This window comes from Entelurus aequoreus, linkage group LG17, assembly GCF_033978785.1.
Source record: "Entelurus aequoreus isolate RoL-2023_Sb linkage group LG17, RoL_Eaeq_v1.1, whole genome shotgun sequence".
Lineage (NCBI taxonomy): Eukaryota > Metazoa > Chordata > Actinopteri > Syngnathiformes > Syngnathidae > Entelurus > Entelurus aequoreus.
Window position 1 is genome coordinate 49,122,520 of NC_084747.1, and position 20,048 is coordinate 49,142,567.

A 20,048-nucleotide genomic window follows, 5' to 3' on the forward strand; every position below is an offset into this window, starting at 1 on the left:
ATATATCAATACAGTCTGCAAGGGATACAGTCCGTAAGCACACATGATTGTGCGTGCTGCTGGTCCTCTAATAGTACTAACCTTTAACAGTTAATTTTACTCATTTTCAATAATTACTAGTTTCTATGTAACTGTTTTTATATTGTTTTACTTTCTTTTTTATTGAAGAAAATGTTTTTAATTTATTTATATTATTTTATTTTATTAATTTTAAAAAAATGACCTTATCTTCACCATACCTGGTTGTCCAAATTAGGCATAATAATGTTTTAATTCCACGACTGTATATATCGGTATCGGTAATTAAGAGTTGGACAATATCGGAATATCGGATATCGGCAAAAAAGCCATTATCGGACATCCCTAATATATATATATATATATACCGTATTTTTGGAGTATAAGTCGCTCCGGAGTATAAGTCGCACCGGCCTAAAATGCATAATAAAGAAGGAAAAAAACATATATAAGTCGCACTGCGTTGCATTTTTGGGGGAAATTTAATTGATAAAACCCAACACCAAGAATAGACATTTGAAAGGCAATTTAAAATAAATAAAGAATAGTGAACAACAGGCTGAATAAGTGTACGTTATATGAGGCATAAATAACCAACTGAGAACGTGCCTGGTATGTTAACGTAACATATTATGGTAAGAGTCATTCAAATAACTATAACATATAGAACATGCTATACGTTTACCAAACAATCTGTCACTCCTAATCGCTAAATCCCATGAAATCTTATATGTCTAGTCTCTTACGTGAATGAGCAAAATAATATTATTTGATATTTTATGGTAATGTGTTAATAATTTCACACAAAAGTCGCTCCTGAGTATAAGTCGCACCCCCGGCCAAACTATGAAAAAAACTGCGACTTATAGTCCGAAAAACACGGTATTTTTATATTGCTCTTTCTATCTTTGGTATGAACATTATTATGTAAACTCGAAGTTATTATATATTTTTTTGGGTTCTTTGTTGTTGCTATTTTTGTATTACAACATTTTATTTTTTGATCATGTTGTACTGCATTGTACTCTTTTGTTTTGTGATTGTGTGATGTTTTTTGGCCTGGACCCCAGGAAGAATAGTCTCCACTGCGGTGTAGACTAAAAAACTTTCCCTTTAGGGGACCTGTTTTTTTTGTCCCCATACCGTCAGAGGTCCCCTAAAGGTGACTGTGTAAACAGAGCGATGTCCCCATTAAGTAAGCATTGCCAGAACACAGACACACACACACACACACACACACACACACACACACACACACACACACACCCCCTGCCTGACCAACGGTGTGTTGCGGCAAATACAACAGGCCCAGTTTAGGATTTGAATGTGAGAGCGAGCACCAGTTGACAATACACTTACACCCAGCAAACACTCAACAATCGCATGCTTCATTTCATTTAACTGTAGGGAAAGGACAGAAATCCCACTAAGAAGGCTAAGAAAAACTTGGGACACCTCAATCAACATAATAATAGCAAACAAAAAGCAGCCTCTAAACCTGCGCACTTGTTCTTGCTACTTCTAGACTAGATAGGGCAACAAAAAAAAAGCTAAATTGTTGTGATTATTTCTGACCTCAACTGTTCTCAGAGCACCTTGACTCCATTTTCTTTCCTGGAGAGATTATTAGTAATAATACAGAGTCATGTCCCTGACGCTTCCAAAATAAACATTGCTACCAATCTTCTGTTGTAAAAAAAAATCTGGGAGAAGTAGCACAAACACTTCATAGGACTTTTAATTATATTATTTTCTATGAATGACAACATATAGGGAAAGCCCAAAAAGAAAACTCAAGGGTTGAAGTCATCTCTATTTTGTGTAGCATTTAAGCGTATGGATTAGAGATGTCCGAAAATATCGGACTGCCGATATTATCGGCCGATAAATGCTTTAAAATGTAATATCGGAAATTATCGGTATCTAAAAGTAAAATGTATGACTTTTTAAAACGCCGCTGTATGGAGTGGTACACGGACGTAGGGAAAGTACAGAGCAGTTGCGTCTCCCAGTCATACTTACCAACCCTCACGATTTTCCCGGGAGACTCGCGAATTTCAGTACCTCTCCAGAAAATCTCCCGGGGCAACCATTCTCCCGAATTTCTCCCGATTTCCACCCAGACAACAATATTGGGGGCGTGCCTTAAAGGCACTGCCTTTGCATGCCGGCCCAATCACATAATATCTACGGCTTTTCACACACACAAGTGAATGCAAGGCATACTTGGTCAACAGCCATACAAGTCACACTGAGGGTGGACGTATAAACATCTTTAACATTGTTACAAATATGCGTCACACTGTGAACCCACACCAAACAAGAATGACAAACACATTTCGGGAGAACATCCGCACCGTAACACAACATAAACACAACAGAACAAATACCCAGAACCCCTTGCAGCACTAACTCTTCCGGGACGCTACAATATACTTGAGTTGATTTATTTTGGAAAACCTTGATACATTGTTTAATGCATCCAGCGGGGCATCACAACAAAATTAGGCATAATAATGTGTTAATTCCACGACTGTATATATCGGTATCGGTTGATATCGGTATCAGTAATTAAGAGTTGGACAATATCGGCATATCGGATATCGGCAAAAAAGCCATTATCGGACATCTCTAGTATGGATACATGAATAGATAACTTCCAATATCACATTACTAGGGTTGTACGGTATACCGGTATTAGTATAGTACCGCGATACTAATGAAGGAAGAATTTAGGTTTGGTTGATATCAGCACTTCAGTCATCAATAATTATATCATCTGAGAAATGGACATTGAAACAGAGTAGGTCTGACTTGGTAGGATATGTACAGCGAGCAGTGAACTTTGTGAGTTCAGAAAGCATAAGAACAAGTATATACATTTGATTATTTACATTTGATTATTTACAATCCGGGGAGATGGGATGAAGAGGGGGGGAGGGTGTTAGTCTAGGGTTGAAGTTGCCTGGAGGTGTTCTTTTTTGGTTTTGAAGGAGGATAGAGATGCACTTTCTTTTACACCTGTTGGGAGTGCATTCCATATTGATGTGGCATAGAAGGAGAATGAGTTAAGACTTTTGTTAGATCGGAATCTGGGTTTAACGTGGTTTGTGGAGCTCCCCCTGGTGTTGTGGTTATGGCGGTCATTTACGTTATGGAAGTAGTTTGACATGTACTTCGGTATCAAGGCAAGATTATTTATAAATATTTCCGCCATGCCTCCAAGGTTTGATTTCAAATTTTCTGGACTTATGCAGATCGCAAACAAAATTACATATCTAAAATAAAACCGTTTTCTAAACTGGACTTTTAATCGAAGCAGGAGGTAATAATTAAAGGAATATCTCCAGAGACTTTTAAAACTGAAGAAAGATAAGGAAGACTGCCTTTGATCAGAAGCAGCTGCAGATGGACATCATTTATAAGTAAAGGTAAGACCATAATAACGTTTTTTTTTCATTAAATGTGCTTTTCATGACAAGGTAAGCGCCGGAGTGAGAAGATGTTTTAAAATAACTAGCGCATTCTTGCCCATCCCGCATGCTTTTGGTAAGCGCAGGAGTGAGAAGAGGTTTTAAATTAATTAGCGCCCCTGCGGCTATTCAAGGAAATACGGTATGTTGTTATTATGCTGTTTGTTACTTATGTATGTTATGTTTCAGCTATTTAAAATAGTTTTGTCAATTTGTTCTGGCCTGAAATAAATCGGCCCTTTGAAACATATCTTTGTCTTTGTGTGTTGTATGTAGACCACATTGCTTAGCAGAGTTCAGTGTGTTAAACCCAGATTCCGAACTAACAAAGGTCTTAACTCATTCTCTTTCTATGCCACATCAATGTGGAATGCGCTCCCAACAGGTATAAAAGAAAGGGCATCTCTATCCTCCGTCAAAACCGCAATAAAAGTTCACCTCCAGGCAGCTACAACCCTAAACTAACACCCTCCCCGGATTGCTAATAATCAAATGTAAACAATCAAATGCAGATTCTTTTTTTTATGCCTTATGATCTCTCTCTCTCTCTCTCTCTCTCTCTCTCTCTCTCTCTCTCTCTCTCTCTCTCTCTCTCTCTCTATGTCCACTACTTGCTGTCCATATCCTACCCCCCCCCCCCTCCACACCCCTGATTGTAAATAATGTAAATAATTCAATGTGATTATCTTGTGTGATGACTGTATTATGATGATAGTATATATGATAGTATATATCTGTATCATGACTCAATTTAAGTGGACCCCGACTTAAACAAGTTGAAAAACTTATTCGGGTGTTACCATTTAGTGGTCAATTGTACGGAATATGTACTTCACTGTGCAACCTACTAATAAAAGTCTCAATCAATCAATCAATCAATGCAAATGCATGTCAAGTTGATCAACAGGTTGTATTATTCTCCAGTGCAATAACAGTACTGAAATGAAGGCTAAAAGGGCATTAATGGGAGCCTTAAAAAAAAAAAGAAGAAAAAAAAAGTAACTAAATAGTTACTTTTCACAGTAACGCATTACTTTTGAAATAAAGTAACTAGTAACTGTAACTAGTTACTGGTTTTCAGTAACTAACCCAACACTGTTTATAAGTCAGAAAAGATGAGATTCATCATATGTCCCCTTTAAGTATTCCACTATGAGAAAATATACAATCATAAAAAGGTGACAGTTGAGATTAATTCATTCACAACCCAATTCACTCCCAGTCCAACCTAAAAACAGGCATGTCTGCAGGTAATGTGACTTTGCAGGGCACGCTGCAGTTTGTGATGTTGTGTGCGAGGCAAACGTTGATGGTGTTAACATTACAGCTGCCATGTGTTTATTTCCTAGTGTTCTGGTCTGTGGCGTGTCTGTTTAAACAGTCCCTTTGCCTCCATCTATAACACATACACTACAGTGTGTATACACAGTGTGTGTGCCTATTGGGGAGATGTCTTATGATTGCAGAAAAAGCAACAAATGAACACATGCCCCCGAGTATTCAAACAGTGTGTACACGCGTGTGTTTACAGTCGCATGTGTCTTGCTGTCTACTGCGTGTGATTATCTTACCATTAACTCAGGCACATATCAACCATCGCTGGCTCCACGACTCCTCTGCACTATCTCACTGGACAAACATGCTGTCAGCTTGCCCCGTTGAACACACACACACTCACACACACACACACACACACACACACACACACACACATGCATGGATTAACACACACTCCCATCTGGAAAACAATTAGGTCCATATCAGAGCATATGATCGGGCATCGTGACATCCTCAAATTAGCTACAAATACATGCTCAATTGAGTATTTCAGAGTGCTTTGGGTTCTACGGTATACCGGTACTAGTAAAGTACCACGATACTAATCAGTGTTTCCCACACATTCATTTATTTGTTGCGGCCCGCCACGAAAGAATTAAGGCCGCCACAACATTTTTTATTTTTTTGTCCTGTCCAGCTTCTCAGGCAAATCATATAGCTGATGTAGATGCCCATATCGGCTGTTCAGATTTACTTTACAAAAGAGAAGTGTAAGATCAAGATTTTTGGAGCTGTTTGATGAAGCTTTGTGTCTATCTACCACCACTACTGTTTTCTGTTTATTTGTTACTGACTGTGGCAGGACACCTCTGCCTCTGTTTCACTTTATGTTGCTGGTAAATAATATGGTTGTAGTAGTAGGCTAAAGTTAAATTATTTAGTATGCACTAATTAAAGGGGCAGAGCTTTAAGAGACATTTTATATTTTATAAGATATATTTTTTGTAAGAACCACAATTAATAACTATATTTCAGTGAATAACTTATTGTTCAAATCTGTATATAAATATGTACATAAAGTGTTGTAATTATATTGTAAAATGGATGGATGGATGGATGGATGTTTAAAACAAAACTGTTATTATTAATTAGTAAGTATACATTTTTTGAGCCTTTTTAGAGAAAATCATATCCTTGTAGTAAATTATGCAAATTACTCGATGATGTCATGGTAACCACGCCCATAGCCACGCCCCCACCGCCACAGGTATCTTGGCAGTTTATGGGAAACACTGCTAATGAATCATAAACGGTACTATTAGGGATGATGTTTGATAAGAAATGATCGAGTTCGAGCCCATTATCGAATCCTCTTATCGAACCGATTCTTTATCGATTATCTTATCGATTCTCATATCGACTCCAGATAGGTTGTTGTATATGGAAAAAAACACAATATTTGGTTTAACAAAAGCTCACTTTTATTTTATAAGTAAAAAATAAAATAAAATAAATAAATAAATATTGACTGTTACCCCCCGAATTTTTTTTTTTTAATAAATATTGACTGTTGTTACCCAAAGTATATTAAGTGGGATTTTTCAGAAAAACAAATATATACAGTAACACAAAAACAACCTGTCTCTGTGATCACTATAGGTGTATAAATAATAATATAGTGTTAAATAAAATCAGTCCCTTGGGCACAAAACTGAGAATAATACAGCTCTCCAAAAAGTGCACTTCTGCTGCTATTGGAACATACTAACTACACACACTATGACACTAAGAACACCACAGTCATCAATCAACAATTATTCCCCCCTTATACGAAATCGAAGCCTGGCAATAATTGCATATTGCCTGTTCTGCCCTCACTATACGTGTCGAGGTTTTACAGTTTGGCAGACAGCTAAAAAAAAATCCAAAGCAGATTAATCCATTTAGGCTTTAATTATGACCAATGTGTGATCCTGTAACTACTTGGTATCGGATCGATACCCAAATTTGTGGTATCAGCCAAAACTAATGTAAAGCATTCAAACAACAGAAGAATACATTTTTATTACATTTTAACAGAAGTGTAGATAGAACAGATATTAACAGTAAATGAACAAGTAGATTAATAATGCATTTGGTAGGGGGTTGCGGGGGGGGGGGGGGGGGGCGAGGGGGTTGGGGGGGGAGGGGGTAGCGGGGGGTTGTATATTGTAGCGTCCCGGAAGAGTTAGTGCTCTAAGGGGTTCTGGGTATTTGTTCTGTTGTGTTTATGTTGTGTTACGGTGCGGATGTTCTCCCGAAATGTGTTTGTCATTCTTGTTTGGTGTGGGTTCACAGTGTGGCGCATATTTGTAACAGTGTTAAAGTTGTTTATACATCCGCCCTCAGTGTGACCTGTATGGCTGTTGACCAAGTATGCATGGCATTCACTTGTGTGTGTGAAAAGCCGTAGATATTATGTGACTGAGTCGGCCCGCAAAGGCAATGCCTTTAAGGTTAATTGGTGCTCTGTACTTCTCCCTACGTCCGTGTACACAGCTGCGTTTTAAAATGTCATCCATTTTACTTTTTGAAACCGATACCGTTAATTTTGAAACCGATACCGATAATTGCCGATATTATATTTTATATTTTAAAGCATTTATCAGCCGATAATATCGGCAGTCCGATATTATCGAATATCCCTACTGGAGTCTGATAAAAAAATTTTTTTTTTTTTTACAGTGTAAACAGCTGGAAAAAAATGGTTTTTAAAAATCCAATTTAGGCCACTTTGGCTTGCAGTGTAAACGTAGTCTCTATGTGTGTCAAAACAACAACATGTGGGTGATTGTGCTTTTACCTTTTACCTCAAAACAACGCCTGCACTGCAAAAAGTCAGTGTTCAAAAACAAGAAAAAAAAATACAAAAATGAGGGGTATTTTATTTGAACTAAGCAAAATTATCTGCCAATAGAACAAGAAAATTCGGCTTGTCAAGACTTTCCAAAACAAGTCAAATTAGCTAACCTCAATGAACCCAAAAACACCTTAAAATAAGTATATTCTCACTAATAACAAGTGCACTTTTCTTGGTAGAAAAAAAATGAGACCTTTTTGCTAAATATGTTGAAAAATATTCTTAAATTAAGTAAACCCTAGTGCCATTATCTTGACATAATGATATGCATACATCATGATTTTTTTTTTCATGCTTAAAATAAGAAATTATTACTTTAAAAAAGTAGTTTTATACTTGTGAGTGTTGATGACACAGCTTTGCAACAGTTGATATTCTAGTTTCAAGCATGTTTTACTCAATATAGGTCATCAAATCTCAGCAAACAAGCTGTAATATCTTACTGAGATCATTTAGGACCCAAACCCTTAAAACAAGTAAAACACTCTAACATATAAATCTGCTTAGTGAGAAGAATTATCTTATCAGACAGAAAATAAGCAAATATCACGCTTATTTGAGATATTTCATCTTACTTAGATTTCACTTTTTGCAGTGTGGACGAAGTTGCCAGCAAGGCCTCGTTAGCGATGACAAAAGCGGAGCAACTGGCGAAGGGAGCTTTGACCGTGAAAACCGATCTAGCGCCGCTTCTTCCCTAAGCGAGGACAATGAAACGTAAGCTATCACTCCCCGCTTCCCAGAAGTCACGGCACCGAAGGCTGCGGCCCTGCGTAGGTGGAAGGTCACGGGAGATCTATGTGTGTGTTTCATATAGTGTGTGTGATCACTTATCCTTGACCGGCGGGGAACATATCGTCCTGTACTCCTTCGCTGGAAAGACACAACACTTGATCAACTTTTTAACAACATGAACTTCTGGTGTTTCTTCAGCAGCAAGTTCAGACATGGACAGTATAACTTCATACGTAGGGTGTCCGAATTGTTCACATGACTGGAAATTAGATGTGTGGCGCTCTTTTTAGCTTGTGCTCAACAATATTAGAAGCGAGTATTTTGGGATACGAGCTGTCTCTCTTGGCTAATTGTTATGCTTTAGTAACAGTATATTACCGCAATACTAATTAATCATATTATGTACTATACCGCCTCTAAAAAGTACAGGTTTTCAAATTTGTTTTAACAGTCATCACGTCGTGGTTTTACGAGCATGTTCGGCAGTGCACATTCACTGAGTACTTGCAAGCAGACACAGTGTGTAGACAGAAAAGGGAGAATGGACGCATTTTGGCTTAAAAACTAATGATAAAGGTAAAGCTATAACACTGAAACACCCTCAGGAAGAGGTGCTTTAAGACATGGCTAAGTCTGCAGTGTTGTAGCTACTTCTAAATCACTAATCCTCGCCTCCACGGCGACAAATAAAGTACATTTCTTACAAGTATCATCCCTGCAGGACGAGGAGTAGCTAAACATGCTTCACTACACACCGTAGCTCACCGGCGTCAAAATGTAAACAAACGCCATGGGTGGTCCACTTGACATCCACTGTAATGATACCAAGTACAGGAGTGTATCTAATCGATAGTACTATGATAGACATAGATATTTTTTAGCATTCTTTGTTTTTTAAAAATGTATATTATGTTTATAAACTCAGGAAATATGTCCCTGGACACATGAGGACTTAAATTATGACCAATGTAGGATCCTGTAACGACTTGGTATCGGATTGATACCCAATTTTGTGGTATCATCCAAAACTAATGTAAAGCATCCAAGCAACAGAAGAATAAGTGATTATTACATTTTAACAGAAGTGTAGATAGAACATGTTAAAAGAGAAAGTAAGCAGATATTAACAGTAAATGACCAAGTAGATCGATAATTAATTTTCTACCACTTGTCCTTAATAATTTTGACAAAATAATAAATGTTACTGAATACGTCAGAAGCTAAATTGGGAGTATTTGTTTGCTTACTTACTAATAAAAGAAAAGTTGTCTCGTATGTTCACTATTTTATTTAAGGACAAAATTGCAATAAGAAACATATGTTTCATGTACCATAAGATTTTTTTGGTTCAAATAAAGCCAATAATGACTTTTTTTGTGGTCTCCTTTATTTAGAAAAGTATCGAAAAGTATCGACATACATTTTGGTATCGGTACCAAAATATTGGTATTGGGAAAACCCTAGTCTGCACCATACTGAAGCAGTAGTCTAACAAAAATGCTAAAATGATATCTAAACGGAGGATATGTACCCATGCAAATATGGATAAGCTGCTGGTGGTGTGTTGGATGGAGAGGTAGCTGGGAGAAAATACCATAGAAGTCCACTCTCCAAGGTAAGAACTACACTATTATTGCATTACTTCATAAAACTACTGTAGTTGCTTGTGGTACATTGCACATTGTATTGCTTTTGTACAGTATGTATTTGTGGAGGGGGGCGTGGCCTGCGGGCCTGCCGCTGAACAGGGTGTGGAAGGACCGGCCTCGAAGACAGCGACAGGTGAGTAGGTGGCCCAGATGGGCCTCGTTATCTAATCACCTGTCGCCTTTATTAGCAGCAGCCGGAACAAGACACGAGGTGGGAGTTTGAGCCCGAGAAAGACGCACGGACTGAGACACGCTGGACTGAAAAGTCTGAAAATATTTTGCTGGAAAGCAATCCCTGAATGAAAATGAAAGACTGTTACCTCAGACTGCCGGGCTTACAAGAGGAATCTTTGTGTCAGGAGAACCCACAGAAGGGCAACCTCTACAGTATTATCTAAAAGTTAGTTTTTCTTTTTAAAAAGGCATGTTACATGTTACAATTGTTCTATTTGGTGTGTGCCAAGCATGAGTTAATTGATTTATTACAATCTTTGCAAGCTGGGGTATTGTTTGCTGTGGTCTGGAACAACGTGGCACACAAACAACTGTCAGAAATGCAGCCAATATTACATACAGATAATATGTCATGAGACATGCAAATGTAAATTTAATTAAGAGGACTTAAGGGAAATTAAATTAGCTCAAATACACCTACAAACGAGGCATAATGATGCAATATGTACACACAGCTAGCCTAAATAGCATGTTAGCACCGATTAGCTTGCATTCAAGCTAGTGATTAGCACTCTAACAAGTCAATAACATCAACAAAGCTCACCTTTGTGCATTCACGCACAGCATAAAACGTTTGGTGGATAAAAGGAGACAAAAAAAAGGGGTGGCATAAAACACGTCCTAGAAAGTCGGAGAACGTTGTACATGTAAACAAACTACGGTGAGTTCAAGGACCGCCAAAATTAGTAGGACAAAAACGACGCTCGTCAAATAGTCTCTAATCACTGAAGCATGTTGGATTTCTAACAAATAGGAAGGGTTGTGTCATGTTTGCCCTCCTACAGAAACCATATTAAAACAAAAAATAAATGTTTTCCCTCATTTTTTTTCATTTTTCATACATTTTTGAAAAAGCTCCAGAGAGCCACTAGGCCGCCGCTAAAGATCTGCATGCGGCTCTCGACACTTTTTTAAAATGGCGGCTCTATTGAGTTCAATCGATCAATCAATCAATCAATCAATGTTTATTTATAAAGCCCTAAATCACAAGTGTCTCAAAGGGCTGCACAAGCCACAACGACATCCTCGGTTCAGAGCTCACATAAGGGCAAGGAAAAACTCACAACCCAGTGGGATGTCAATGTGAATGACTATGAGAAACCTTGGAGAGGACCGCAGATGTGGGTGATGTGGTATTTTTTTTTTTTTTTAAATAAACCTTTATTTATAAACTGCAACATTTACAAACAGCTGAGAAACAATAATCAAAAAAAGTATGGTGCCAGTATGCGTTTTTTTTCCAATAAAATACTGGATAGGATAGAAATGTAGTTTGTCTCTTTTATCCGATTATTAATCGATTAATCAAAGTAATAATCGACATATTAATCGATTATCAAATTAATCGTTAGTTGCAGCCCTATTTACATGTATAACTTTCTCCGACACTGCCACAGAAAGACGTGTCTTATACCACTCCTTTGTCTCATTTTGTCCACCAACTGTTTTATACTGTGCGTGACTGCACAAAGGTGAGCTTTGTTGATATTATTGACTTGTTATGTAATGCTAGGCATATTTGGTCAGTGCATGACTGCAAGCTAAAATGCTATTTAGGCTAGCTGTATGTACACATTGCACCATTATGCTTCATTTGTGGGTATATTTGAGCTCATTTAAATTCCTTTACTTATGTCCTCTGTGTATTTAGTTTATTGTTCCATGTTTCACGACACACTGTCTGTATGTAACATTGCCTGCATTTTTGATAGTTGTTTGTGTGCCATAATAGAAGAGCGCAATATAAAATCTAATCCATTATTATTATGTTGTTCCAGACCACAGCAAACGTTAGCCAGCTTCCATTAGAAGAAGACAGCCTGTGGTTTCCTTTAACTTGGACACACACATCTATACCTTTGGCCACTCATTTCCAGGAGTCATTTCCATTTCCTCTGAGACGTTTTACTAATGTTTTCCAATGTTGTAAAAATGTGTCGAACAAATATTACATTTCAACATTTCTGTCAACGAAGATTTGCGTCAGCCAGCGACACATAGTCATTTTGATAGTAGGCTAATATAGCTAATTAGCCATGTGTTGCCATCATTATAACCCTTATATAAGTCTTTTAATTTTTTTCGGCTCCAGACAGATTACTTTTTTGTATTTTTGATCCAATATGGCTCTTTCAACATTTTGGGTTGCCGACCCCTGGTCTAGCATAATATTGTGAAAGTCTAGTCCAGGGGTCGGCAACCCGCGGCTCCGGAGCCGCATGCGGCTCCTTGACCACTCTGATGCGGCTCAGCTACATACATGCCGACCCCCCCGATTTTCCCAGGAGATTTATGGATCTCAGTGTCCCTCATAGATTACTCCCAGGGAAAAAATAATCCTATTTACACTCTAATTACTAAATAAAGGGCATGCCCTAATTGCACTGCAGTAATTGTCCTCTATAGCATTTACATTCAGTGTGCCAGTCCAGCCACATGTTGCATGTTGTTATTACTTGCACACACAGGAGACAGCAAAGCATACTTAGTCATCAGCCACACAGCTTACACTGACGGTAGCCGTATCAAACAACTTTAACATTGTTACGTTACAAATATGCGCCACACTGTGAACCCACACCAAAAAAGAATGAAAAACACATTTCTGGAGAACATCCCACCGTAACACAACATAAACACAACACAACACAACCATTACCCAGAATCCCATGCAGCCCTAACTCTTCCGGTCTACATTATACACCCCCGCTACCACCAAATCCCCCCACACAGTTCAATGTGTAATACTATTTAGGTACCATAACAATAGTGTGTTGGCAGAAAGTTTGTTGTACATATCTGTTCATATGTTACTCTTAAAAAGCCAAACAATAAATGCATACTGCACTGAACCGCTTTGATGAAACTGGGCCATAAGCTGACCATACATCACGAGTAAACCAACCAGCATGCTGGTCTATAGAAATGAAGACAATAAGAGATGACAATAGAGTTTGGCCTACCAGCTGCATCTCCTTTCTTCCCACTCCAAGCTGGATCTGTTACCAGCAAACATCCATCATCTACAAGCCAACCAATAAATGAGCCTGTGACTGGTCTAATCAATCACTCTAGTGTCAGCCAATGAATGAGCCTGGTGGAGAGGAGTCCATTCAAATGCCATCTTAAAACACCTCCTATGCACCTGAGTCAGGTTTCAACAACAGACAACTTTGTAAAGTTAAGTGATTCATTATTTTTTACCTTCCTGTGCTAAACTTGCCAGAGTTCAAACGGGCTCCAACTGTTTTGCTTTGGAAGCTCGACAAACATTAGCACACGCGAGCTTTGTTTAACAACTTAAGTCTTTGTCAGTCTTCTAGAATTCTATACGAATCCGTTTTTGTTTTACAAACCCCGTTTCCATATGAGTTGGGAAATTGTGTTAGATGTAAATATAAACGGAATACAATGATTTGCAAATCATTTTCAACCCATATTCAGTTGAATATGCTACAAAGACAACATATTTGATGTTCAAACTGATAAACATTTTTTTGTTGTTGCAAATAATCATTAACTTTAGAATTTGATGCCAGCAACACGTGACAAAGAAGTTGGGAAAGGTGGCAATAAATACTGATAAAGTTGAGGAATGCTCATCAAACACTTATTTGGAACATCCCACAGGTGTGCAGGCTGATTGGGAACAGGTGGGTGCCATGATTGGGTATAAAAACAGCTTCCCAAAAAATGCTCAGTCTTTCACAAGAAAGGATGGGGCGAGGTACACCACTTTGTCCACAACTGCGTGAGCAAATAGTCCAACAGTTTAAAAACAACGTTTCACAAAGTGCAATTGCAAGAAATTTAGGGATTTCAACATCTACGGTCCATAATATCATCAAAAGGTTCAGAGAATCTGGAGAAATCACTCCACGTAAGCGGCATGGCCGGAAACCAACATTGAATGACGGCACTGTATCAAAAACCGACATCAATCTCTAAAGGATATCACCACATGGGCTCAGGAACACTTCAGAAAACCACTGTCACTAAATACAGTTTGTCGCTACATCTGTAAGTGCAAGTTAAAGCTCTACTATGCAAAGCGGAAGCCATTTATCAACAACACCCAGAAACGCCGCCGGCTTCTCTGGGCCCGAGATCATCTAAGATGGACTCATGCAAAGTGGAAAAGTGTTCTGTGGTCTGACGAGTCCACATTTCAAATAGTTTTTGGAAATATTCGACATCGTGTCATCCGGACCAAAGGGGAAGCGAACCATCCAGACTGTTATCGACGCAAAGTTGAAAAGCCAGCATCTGTGATGGTATGGCAGGGTTTCCCACACATTCATTTATTTGTGGCGGCCCGCCACGAAAGAATTACGTCCGCCACAAATTTAAAAAAAAAAAATATATATATATATATATATATATATATATATATATATATATATATATATATATATATATATATATATATATATATATATATATATATATATATATATATATATATATATATATATATATATATTTATTTATTTTTTTTGTCCTCTCCAGCTTTTAAGGCAAATCATATAGTTGATGTAGATGCCCATATCGACTGTTCAGATTTACTTTACAAAAGAGAAGTGTAGGATACTTCACTTGTTGCCTTATTTGTATTTGACTTTATTAAATGTATTTATATTAGAAACACAACATGTGTATATAACAAAGGGTGCAAAGTCTGCAGGCAGTAGGAAACACATGGTGAAGTGTAGGGAGTAAAACTGATGGCAGTCTGAAGTTCAAGATTTTTGGAGCTCTTTGTTCAGTGGATCAGATGTTTGATGAAGCTCTGTGTCTATCTACCACCACTACGGTTTTCTGTTTATTTGTTACTGACTGTGGCAGGACACCTCTGCCTCTGTTTCACTTTATGTTGCTGGTAAATAATGTGGTTGTAGTAGTAGGCTAAAGTTAAATTATTTAGTATGCACTAATTAAAGGGGCAGAGCTTTGAGACATTTTAGCTTCTATATTTTATAAGATATATTTTTTGTATGAAACCCCAATTAATAAATATATTTCAGTGAATAACTTATTGTTCAAATCTGTATATAAATATGTACATAAAGTGTTGTAATTATATTGTGAAATGGATGGATGGATGGATGGATGGATGGACGTTTAAAACAAAAATGTTATTATTAATTAGTAAGTATACATTTTTTGAGTCTTTTTAGAGAAAATCAAATCATTGTAGGAAATTATGCAAATTACTCGATGATGTCATGGTGGCCACGCCCCCACCGCCACAGGTATCTTCGCAGTTTATGGGAAACACTGTATGGGGGTGCATTAGTGCCCAAGGCATGGGTAACTTACACATCTGTGGAGGCACCATTAATGCTGAAAGGTACATACAGGTTTTGGAACAACATATGCTGCCATCTATGCGCCGTCTTTTTCATGGACGCCCCTGCTTATTTCAGCAAGACAATGCCAAGCCACATTCAGCACGTGTTACAACAGCGTGGCTTCGTAAAAAAAAGAGTGCGGGTACTTTCCTGGCCCGCCTGCAGTCCAGACCTGTCTCCCATCGAAAATGTGTGCCGCATTATGAAGCGTAAAATACGACAGCGGACTGTTGAACGACTGAAGCTCCACATAAAACAAGAATGGGAAGGAATTCCACTTTCAAAGCCTCAACAATTAGTTTCCTGAGTTCCCAATCGTTTATTGAGTGTTGTTAAAAGGAAAGGCCATGTAACACAGTGGTGAACATGCCCTTTCCCAACTACTTTGGCACGTGTTGCAGCCATGAAATTCTAAGTTCATTATTATTTGCAAAAAATAAATAAAGTTTATGAGTTTGAACATCAAATATGTTGTCTTTGTAGTGCATTCAATTGAATATGGCTTGAAAAGGATTTGCAAATCATTGTATTCCGTTTATATTTACATCTAACACAATTTCCCAACTCATATGGAAACGGGGTTTGTAAAATATTGCGGACGATTCAACAAAAAAAAAAAAAAACTTGGCCGGAGTTCAACTTGATGTCAGCCCCTCACATACGTCTCAGTCTTTGGCAGCTGTTCTTTGGATTCCTCGGATAGAGCGCTCAGTGTTCGCATGAATCAGAAACATTCACACACTTTGTATGTTTGCGTCCCTCGGAGTGCGTGTTGGTGCGCGAGCTGCGAATGCTCAGACGGTCACGGCTTTCAAAGCCGCTCACTTGATGGCAGTGCCGGAGCGAAAGCCGACTCTAAACCCGAGTGTGACAGCAAAGATGGACGAGAGGCCGGGGGGGGGGGGGGGGGGGGTGACGTGCGGCCTCGAAAGGTCGCAGGACGACCTCGGTGCGCGTTATGAGCTATGGTGAGCCTGAGCTGGATGCACTTCAGAGCTCCCAGCTGAAACAACCCTCCGGTACTTTAAATAGAACAAAATTCACCAAAAAGAAAAGTAGAGAAAAGAAAACTAAGGCCAGACGCCATCACTCATGGTGCACGGCCAGCGTGGCGGACAGTTTAAGAGTGCACACGTTATCCTTCAACTCTTTTTGGAATCAGAGGGGGGTGGATGATAATGCAGCTAACAGGTGTGCCACCCTAAATCACGGACCACTTGCTCAGACCTTCTATGTAACCCTAATATGGGACGGCATAAGAATTGGTTGATGAAGTGCGTCTGGAAGCAAAAGAGGCAACCAGAGGAGGCGCCGTACAACAATAGTATGGAAACAAGAGTTCAGAACATTCAGATGGACTTAAATCTCATCAATTCTGAGAAATTCTGCCAAAATCGCTCTTATTCTATGCAGCCATACGTTCTTTGAAATATAAATGGGGTCTAAAGAAAGCTGACAATTCTCTTATCAGAATTAGAGATGTCCGATAATATCTGACTGCCGATATTATCGCCCGATAAATGCTTTAAAATGTAATATCGGAAATTATCGGTATCGATGTCGGTTTTTGATATACCACCATCATTGTTTAGTTCTCCAAAAATATAGATTGTTAAATTTAGCTAACATTCAAAGATTAGCATCAATACGAATGGCCCATCGAATCTTAAATAACACTGCACCAGCGCCACTTAAGCACTTTGTCCAGTTTACATCTGCTGTGACAACTAGAAACACACGAGCCTCCACCAGGGGGCGGTGTAGCGTACCCAGATGTAAAACCTAGGGATGATGTTTGATAAGGAATTATCGAGTTCGAGCCTATTATCGAATCCTCTTATCGAACCGATTCCTTATCGATTCTCTTATCGAGTCCAGATAGGTTGTTGTGTATGGAAAAAAAACACACAATATTTGGTTTAACAAAAGCTCACTTTTATTATATAATAAAAAGATAAAATCAAATAAATAAATATTGACTGTTACCCACCTAAAAAAAATAAAATAGAATAAATAAATATTGACTGTTGTTACCCAAAGTATATTAAGTGGGATTTTTTAGAGAAACAAATATATACAGTCACACAAAATTAACCTGTCTCTGTGATCACTATAGGTGTATAAATAATAATATATTGTGTTAAATAAAATCAGTCCCTTGGGCACAAAACTGAAAATAATACAGCTCTCCAAAAAGTGCACTTCTGCTGCTATTTGACATAACTGTTTGTCATGATGCTTTGACATTTTTGCACTTTATTTCTTTATTGAAAGAAAATTCTATGAAGAGAAAAGTTCTTTGCAAATGTGGTTACAATGCTAAAAAAAATGAAAAGTTAAAGCTAAAAAAAGAAATACACTTCATTGAGTTAACATTATTTCTTTATGGGGGAAAAATGTTATGAGCTAGAGAATATAACAACTACACTACCCAGCATGCAACGGGAGTTACGAGCATGTGCGGTAGCCCCGAAAAGTGTTGCATGTTGCCACGCTGTGAAAGTAAACGTCAAGAACTCAGCCAACACGCCTCGTCTGCATTATTTATAATTAGACAGACAACACATCTACAGTGTGATTTTGTTTTGTTTACAAGGAAAGAAAAACAAAAGTTAAAAAAGGGAGTTATGTTGTATATATATGTATGTGCTGCGGTTGTTTTAAGAACGTTGCGACAGCTGCCGTAAAGGAGGTGCGTTGCTAGCCTGGTTGCTATGTTTCCGGTTGGTCGTAAAAGTGTTCGTCATGTGTTTGTACCCTGCTAAATTCTCTCAGTAAAGTTACTCGATGGATTATAGCTTTTGTTTTGAACTTTTACACCTTGGAGCGCTTTTTCCCGTCCATTGTTTTCCTGCTTTCGCTATCTGCGCCTAATGACTGAGCTACGTGACGTCAATTCTTGTGATGTCCCACGGAGCATTTCTGGTCGGGACGGGATTCGAATAAAGAATCAACTCTTTTCCTTTACTATAGTGGTCTCGATAACGGGTACCGGTTCTCAAAAAGGGATTCGAGTCCGAGGACTCGGTTCTTTTCTTATCAAACAACCGGGAAAACCGGTTTCGAGTATCATCCCTAGTAAAACCTCTTTTGCACAATCAGCCTTTTCATATAAAGCCATAAAGGAATGGAACGACCTCACAACAAACTTGAAAAGTCTAACAGATTACTCTTCATTCACAATTGAAGTTAAAAAGTGGCTTTGGAGCAATCAAAGCTGCTCACACGGTCACTAAGGTGGGCATTATGTTTGACACATCAACCTAATGTGTATTATATTTATCCATGAGAGCATTTTTATTGTAAATTGTGAGGTGTGTCTGTTAAAATCATGGTTGTTTTTACAAATGATGACAGATGTGAACAAAAGCATGTATTGTCTTTGTGTGATGATGTAAATGAGGTGTGGTTGTATTGTATATTAAGTATGTGTCCATGAAAGGGCATTTTATGACTTTTTTCTTAATACTTGTGTATGATTTTATTGTCATCATTTTATTGCATGATTTTGGTATCCCTTTAATTTAGGTAGCCAGGGACTGCAGATGGAAATTAGCTATGTAGCTATAATCTGGTACAGAACATATCTGTCTTTGAACTTAATGTTTCTGTACATTGTCCCTTCAAAAAAAGAGTAAACTAAACTAAACTAAAATTATCTGTATCGGTTTCAAAAAGTTAAATTTATGACTGTTTAAAACTCCGCTGTGTACACGGACGTAGGGAGAAGTACAGAGCGCCAATTAACCTTAAAGGTACTGCCTTTGCGTGCCGGCCCGGTCACATAATATCTACGGCTTTTCACACACACAAGTGAATGCAAGCATACTTGGTCAACAGCCATACAGGAAACGTTCCCTCTAAGGTGCGCGCCTGCGCAATTGCGCACTGCTCAAGCGTCCTCTGCGCACAGCAAATATATGCCGCGCACCAAATCAAACCCATCTGAATTCTAAACAAAATAAACACATTTATTCTGTGTAATTTTGCAATGCAACTCTGAGTGACAGTGACAACAAGCGGCCCTAACGGTGTTCGTCAACACCGTTCAATTGAACACCGTTCAATTATTGTAACGTCTATCGAGATGCTTCGAGGACAGGAATTATATCGATCACTTTATTGAGCAAAACTGTTTATATTCGGCCATAACCACACCAAAAACATGAGTAAAAAACTTCTATCTCAAAAAACTAGTCATTTTCTGCCGTACAAACCAGGCCAAAACCAACTTGTCATCTGTCACCAACACGCATAGCACTAAGCCACTGGTGCGTTTATGGCCACACAAAAAGTCGGACAACTCAAACACCACACAAAGTTACACTATGACTCCTCAGTCATACGTGTGCTTATTTTACTGTCATTTGTTATTAATGTTAATTTATTGATATTAATCATGGAATGCTGT

At 38.3% G+C, this 20,048-nt stretch overlaps 1 protein-coding gene across 6 annotated transcripts in view; it reads right to left on the reverse strand.

Annotated features, from left to right (window-relative positions):
• bmpr1ba (bone morphogenetic protein receptor, type IBa) overlaps nt 1–20,048 on the reverse strand; it is a 204,397-nt gene that overhangs the window by 53,478 nt on the left and 130,871 nt on the right. Inside the window, exon 1 of one of the 6 annotated variants that reach the window (XM_062024289.1) lies at nt 5,063–5,155. The exons of the other annotated variants lie outside the window; for them this stretch is intronic. The gene's annotated coding sequence lies outside the window, so the exon portion shown is untranslated. Of the gene's footprint in view, nt 1–5,062; nt 5,156–20,048 lie in introns of those variants that run through there. 6 annotated transcript variants of the gene reach the window in all.